Genomic DNA, 7,122 nt, shown 5'->3' with positions numbered 1-7,122 from the left:
AAGGTCACATCCAGTGGGGGTAGTTAGGACCTCAGCTTCCAAAGGCTGTGCTCAGACCACTGGGTTAGTCAAAAAGTCCAAAAGAGGGTTTTTTCATTCTAGAAACTCCCGTGGCATTCCTTCCTGAAGATTTGGGAAAACAAAGCCAGAAGTGGACTGGGGCAGGAGGAGGGAGGGAAACAGTTAATGAGATAGGATCATAATTGTTGCTGCCCCGTGGCTTTTCTGAGAGAGGAAGGAGTTGGGAATCCACTTACTCTGGACGCCAGCAGATGGGAAAATGTGCAAAACAAACAGCCCAGTAAGAGCTCTGGTCCTGCATGAGGCCTGTAGAGGGTCCATCCAGAGGCTCCTGGGAAGACTTCCTGACGTCTCTCTCTGTGATGACTTCTGTTCATCACTGGCCACGTGCCCCACCCCCTCCCCGGCCAGACTCGCCTTTCCCTCTGCAGACTCCCAAGCAGGGTCTTAGAACCTCACTCCTCTGAGCCTTTTTTTGCCCCCAATCTCTACTTGTCTCCCGGCAACCACAGAATGCTGGGACTCCAGGACCATCCTGTCTGGGAGGACAGGCTCACAGTCAGAGCTCCCTTCTAGATGCTGTCCCCTGCACCACCCCACAATGCACTCCATTATTTAAACAGTATCTATTGTTTCGACTTGTTGAAAATGTTGCTCTAGAAAAGCTTATTCTCCTACTGGGTAGAGATACTGTCCTCTCTGTTTATTTTAATCGTAAGCAATACTGCCTTATTCTGCTCTCAGTAAATCTTCTAGAGTTGATTGACTGATTGAGCACACTTCTGCCACTACTCCCATTTGGTCCTCTCCATTTTTTTTATTTATTTATTTATTTATTTATTTTTGGCTGTGTGCGGGCTTTCTCTAGTTGTGGCGAGCCGGAGCTACTCTTCATTGTGGTGCGTGGGCTTCTCATTGCGGTGGCTTCTCTTGTTGCGGAGCACGGGCTCTAGGTGGGCGGGCTTCAGTAGTTGTGGCACACAGGCTCAGCAGTTGCAGCTTGCAGGCTCAGTAGTTGTGGCGCACAGGTTTAGTTGCTCCGTGGCATGTGGGATCTTCTCGGACCAGGAATCGAGCCCGTGTCACCTGCATTGGCAGGCGGATTCTTATCCACTGTGCCACCAGGGAAGTCCCTCCATTTGTATTTTTTAAATGCCACCTCCCTCATCTGCAGCACTCTATTTTTGAGCCAGTGTTTGTGGGATAGTTCACCCTGTGTGTGCTTTTTAATGGAACCTAAGTTTTTAAATAAGATCTTTGTTTTTTAATTATAGCCATGAAATCTAAGCTTTAGGAATAGTGTGAATAAGCACTTTTTTTAAAAATGAGGCTTGTTCCTTGCAGTGAGGTTTACTCTAAGGGATTCTAAGGGTGCCTTTGGTTTCCTGAAGAAGGGATTAGCGCATGGGGGCTTCTCTGCTGTGGTCTAATTGATTGTCTCCTCACACAAAAGGTGCAATCGTAACGGAAGAAGACAGAGGCAGGGGAGAGAGAAAACACTTTTCCGTACCTCACTGTCTGTGGTCCAGACGGCCATCAGGAAGGAGCACGTGAAGGATTCCACTTGGAGGTCAGTCTGTCACATTTACTGCAGCTTCACCCACCCTCTGCTCCTGCCCCAAGATAAATTCAAACAGCTCTATTGTTTCACAGAGAGAGAGGGAAACTACCCAAGGCTGCCCTTTGCACTCATGCGAAATTACTGCAGTGACCCGCTCCTGGCTCCTGTCTCGGCCAGCGAAGCTACCAGCTCCCAATTACCTCTGTCTGCCAATGACTCATCTGACGGTGATGTGGAGACCCGGGCACTAAGCTGAGCAGACTTTGCAGCCACACAATTGGATCCGATTCCATGAGGGAGCCCATCTCATTATTATAACGATAATGATCACAGCAATTAAGAGAGTGCAGGCTGCCTGGTTGATGCAGGGAGGAGCTGGTGTGCAAAGACAGTCTTTGGAAAAGGGCTGAAACTCACCAATTCCAGAACAACTGCACATCTGCTGCTCTGCTGTGGATACATGAAAGACAGTGACCCTAGGAAGGAGTGGGTACATCCAGACATCCTTAGGAGCCCAGTGCAAATTGCAGGTTCATGATTCTGACTGGCATGCAAGTTGAGACAGTCTTCACCTTTGGAGATGGGGGTCTGTGCTGGTAATGACTCCACCAACCAAAGAACAGAGGGCCATGCAGACCCTTTCCCCAGGGCCGCATCAGCTGTGGTCTCGGTGCCCACTGCACTATCCCATCCACACGTCAAACTCCAGTCACCCAGAATGACTCCTGGTTCCTGGCCCCCATGCCTGTTCTTGCAGAATTCCGTGTCTTCATGCTGCGTGTTCCTGCTGCCCACAAAGCCTTTTCTCTCCTCTATGGATGAGCTCCCACCCATCCCTCAAGACCCAGCTTGAATTTCACCTCTAAAAAGCCTTCCCTGACCCCAAACCCAAGCAGGGCTTGTATCTCTCTCCTCTATCACCCTATAAGAATTTGTATCTTATCACGATTGTAACGCTTACCAAACAGAACTATTTATTCACAGATGTGCTTTCCCCACTGGACTGCAGGAGAGGAAGGACTGTGGCTTGTCTTGTTCTTTGTAGCATCTGTGTGTGTGTTGAATTAATGGATGATTGGACCAGTATGATATGTGAACTTTAATATCCCAGTAAATACTCTCCTCTTATGAGCTTTTTGCCCAAGGAATGGATACATTCTTTTGACTCCTGAGTTGTCTGGAGGGTTGAACAGAAGCATCACTCTTATTTTGCTCAAAGCAATGACAGCCCCTGGGCTCCGTGGGCTAGTAGCCTATAGAACACTGATGACCTGCCACCCTGTAGAACATGCTTCCAGCAGAAGAATCCCAATGACTTTCACATGTCAAATTCTGCACCTGCTCTTTTCAAAGCATATGGAAAGAAGGCATTAATATTTGACATGCATTATAAAACTACAGAGAGAAGAGCCAGCCATTTTAGCATCGTAACACATGTTAGCCACTGACACTTGTGCTGGTGTGTAGAGACAGCGGAAGGGTCTTCTATGTGTAATTCACCTCCCACTTGAAGATCAACGCCAGTTTACCTTGCGAGCGCACAAGGGAGAACGCACTATACCTGCTCTGAAAGGTAAAGTGGGTGACCAAGCAGCCCATGAAATTCAATTCCACAGAGAAGATGACCTGATAGTCCAATGTGGGGTTGCAGCCACTTCTGAGTCCAAGACAATGGACAGTTGCGGGGTGACCCTGCTTGCCTTTTGGTTCCAGACAATGGTTAGAGGTTGCTTCATAAGCAACCTACAAAACCATGAAGGAGAGGGGCAGGTGGACTGAATTCTCAGGGAGAGGAAAGGTAATTAGACACAAGTGTCCATGTGTGAAGCACAGTGTATAGAACCCAGGGCTGAGCAGAGACACAGCTGGTCAGTTAACATCTCAGGGGTTGGTGTCTCCACAAGTGGAATGAACGGGGTTGACAGTAAGGTTTGCAAGGTCACTTCCAACCCTAGCCTTTTATTGATTTTTAAACCCCAGGCTTCAACTGGTCCAATCCAAAAATTCGAGTGCCCCAGACTCCACCAAGAGAAGCCTTCACCCGCTGATGGGGCATCTATCATTGAAACTCACATGTCACCTTCTCAGGGATGCTTCCGTCTCTCCCAACCTCCTTCTCTGCTTAGTTGTCTCCGTAGCACTTCCCACCACATTGTGTTTTGCCCACGTATGATGTTTACTTGCTTAACTATAATATAGGACGATGGTGGCAAAGACTGGTTGTCTGCACCTAGCCTAGTTCCAGGCACATAGTAGGTTATTAATAAATATTTGTTGAATGAATGAAGGCTCCTCTGCTTTGAAAAACCTGTATTATCTCAGGAGAAAACGATGAGGAAAAAAATACTTTTTACTTCGATGATACCTGTTACTGGGGAAAAGCTTCAGGAATTGTTAACTTATGGAGTGAATGCTGCTGTATAACAATTATTTCCTAAATAGCCTGGAAAATCTGGAATCATCCATACAAAGGAGAAAAACAGGTGTAGAGTAAGTTAGTGTGTGATTGCAGTATTACAAATAATTGAAAAAGGAGACCTTTTCTGCTTTGGTCAATTTCTGAGAGAGTCAATGGATAAAGCTGATTCAGACCCTTAAGAGCACACTCTGATCTCTGTTTCCTGTGGTTTCCACTCCTCCTGGGGCTAGCTCTATCTGCTTGCACTTTAATTTCAGGCTTGCACAGATGAGAAAAGGATAAGAAAGGAGATAAAAGTCAAGTTCTTGGTTCTCCCAAGATCCATGTAATGTCTCTGGAAGCCCACAGCATAATTCCTTTAACATCTTCTACGTGATAAGCACCCCGCTGTGGAAACCAAAAATCTCTGAAAGATATGGCAGTGACCTCCCACTAGCAGTGCCACAGAAAAATGTAAGCTTAAACCCCAGGCTTCTCCTGTTTCACCTCCTCTGCCCCAGACCTCGGCTCTCAAATGTCTTAGCAGGGCCTCAGTACCATGGGATCTGAGCCCTAAGGGTGATGGTGAATTAACAGGAGCTGAAAATAACCACGTGTAAACATTCCTGAGACTTCACTCCAGAGAAACTGAACGGGAGGAGAGGAAATCGACAAATCATCCCTTAACCAAAAAATATTGGAGGTGTTGATCACAATGAAACAGGCAACACTAGAAGAGATGACAAACTGTCAGGTCAGAATGCAGTCTGACAGTTTGGGGCTGCAGTGAGTTTTTAGTGGAACTTCACAAATTTGATCAGACACTCGAGGGCAAACAGCTCTTCTCTACAAAGTGACCTGGTATCCCCAGTAGACAAACAACACAGAAGACTTAGCTTCCTCCACCTGTTCCAAGTGAACCGTGGTCCTGGGCTGTTCCAGAAGCATGTTCTCTCCATGTCACAGGGATTTTAAAGAATAATTCCAAAGGATCTGAGCGTTTTGGATCTGATGCTTGGTTCACCGGATGCTCTCCACACAAGGAGATGTTTTAGAGTCTCTATATTTGGGCAATTTGATGTTCCAGCCTTTTCTTCTACTCAACATTTTAGCCTTTCTCTGGATTTCTTTATTAACTATAGAACCCGTTTATACAGGATCTGTACACATAGGCTCTTTAAAGTAGGGTATATGTTAACTCTAGGATCCTCAGTGATGGAATTAAAGTGTAATTTTTGTCCATTCACGAATTCATTCATTTAGCAAACGTTAGTCGTGCCCACCGTGGGCAAGAGCTTTGTGAAGAGCTGACATCCCTGTGTCAATCACAATCTCCCTGTGCAATCTCCCTCTGATCTTGATTGGCCAAGACCCTGATTTTCCAGCAAGCCTCCTTGCACCGTCCCTTCAACAGCTTTCCCCATCCGTGCTCCTTTCCCTAAGCCAGATAGCGAACTGAGCCATCAATGTGTGTGAGGCATAAAAAAAAGCTAGGTTAGCAATACCCATTCTGTCATGTGCACAGAGTCTATCTGGATCCAGACACGCATAGCCCCATCAGGACAAACGCAGGTTAGGAGAGAGGATTTTCGGGGGGTTTTGTTTTGTTTTGTTTTGTTTTTTCTGGTTTGCCCACTCTGGACACCAGAATCTAGACTTTTATGGTTATCTGGAGCTCCCTTAGGTAAAAATATAGAACTACTTCAAGGGGTTCTTATTTAAGGATTCCAAGATGAGACAAAAGGATTTGGAGCCGATGACAGGGGTCCAGGCAGTTCTTGATGACAACCATGTGTGTTTCCTCTGCGTATCTTTATGCAAGGTGCTGCGAAGGGTACGTAGTAGGTCCTGAGGTGGAATTTTAGTTTCTCCTCCCCGAGGGACTGGTGATAACCTTTGCCAGGTGTTGTGGGCACAGCTCTGCCTGGGTTTTCTTCTGTGTTCTCCATCTTGCATCTTAGCCTTTGCATCACACCTTGCTAGGACGAGACTTGAAGCACCACGCTTTATTCACCACTTCCTTGGACAAACTTGGCTTCTCTTCCATGTGCTCTTCAGTGAGGACTCTGTCATGAGCAGGGTTCCATGGGCTGTGGTGATAGGAGAGAGATTGTGAAATCTCCTTAGAAATCTATATGGAGTCCAAGTGAAACACAGGGCCTCTGTTGTGTAAGTTCATGGCCGCCTTATGTGACAGCATTAAACTCTCCTCCTGTCCCCAAAACTGACAGCCAAAGAACATTGCTGCTTTGTAATCCATGTACTGTCAGTGCGATAGGTTCATAAATCCCGGCAGGAGCTACTGTAGCTCATAAGAAATGAGGAAGTATAGAGGAAGAAACACCAGGGCATTGCCAGCCCTTACCCCTCTTTGGGGCCCTGGGACCTTCAGTTTGTAGACAAGTGACATCTAATCTATATCAGCAGAGTACTCAAGGACTAAACTCCAGAAAACTTATATACAGCTCATTTTAAATTATTAAAGTTGGTAGGTAGGTGTGTGTGCGTGTGTGTGACTTGCGTGTAAATTGAGTGTAAAGGAATTGAAGGGAGTTGAGTAGTATGGGGAGCTGACCACGTACTAAGATTGTCATAATTTAAACATATTAAACACCAGTTCCCCAGCCGTACTTATCAACCCAAGCGAAGTTGAGTGATTGTGCTGTGAGTTGAGGTATGGTAAGAGGGCAGATTAGAATAATGGTTAAAACTCAGTCCCTCCAATCAGGCTTCCGGGTCTGAATATAGGCTCTACTGCTTAGAAGGTGCACAGTCTCAGGCAGACTACTTAACCTTGATTTTCCCAACTGTAGAACTCAAATGAGCTAAGGTATGGAAGGCACTTAGCTCAGAGGAGTGGATTTAAGAAGCACTCAGTAAGTCTCAGCTCTTAGCATTTAGTGCTAGAAGCCAAATGGACTGTCACCCAGAAAAATGCCCCACGTGACTTCCCAAGCAAATTGCTCAGACCCTTCTTGAGTCATAATGTCTTTCCTCTTTCCCTCTGCCAGTCCAGTTTCAAAAAGTCTCCTAAAGCCATGCTCTGTTCTCACCACCACCTCCATGAAGCCCTCTCTAACCTCATGAACGATGAATTCACAATCCAGCAAACCGGAAGCACCTGTACAGCTGCTGGTAAGTT

Source organism: Globicephala melas, chromosome 16 (genome assembly GCF_963455315.2).
Source record: "Globicephala melas chromosome 16, mGloMel1.2, whole genome shotgun sequence".
Taxonomy (NCBI): Eukaryota; Metazoa; Chordata; class Mammalia; order Artiodactyla; family Delphinidae; genus Globicephala; species Globicephala melas.
The sequence above is the reverse complement of the archived record's forward strand: the minus strand, read 5'-3'. Positions refer to the sequence as shown.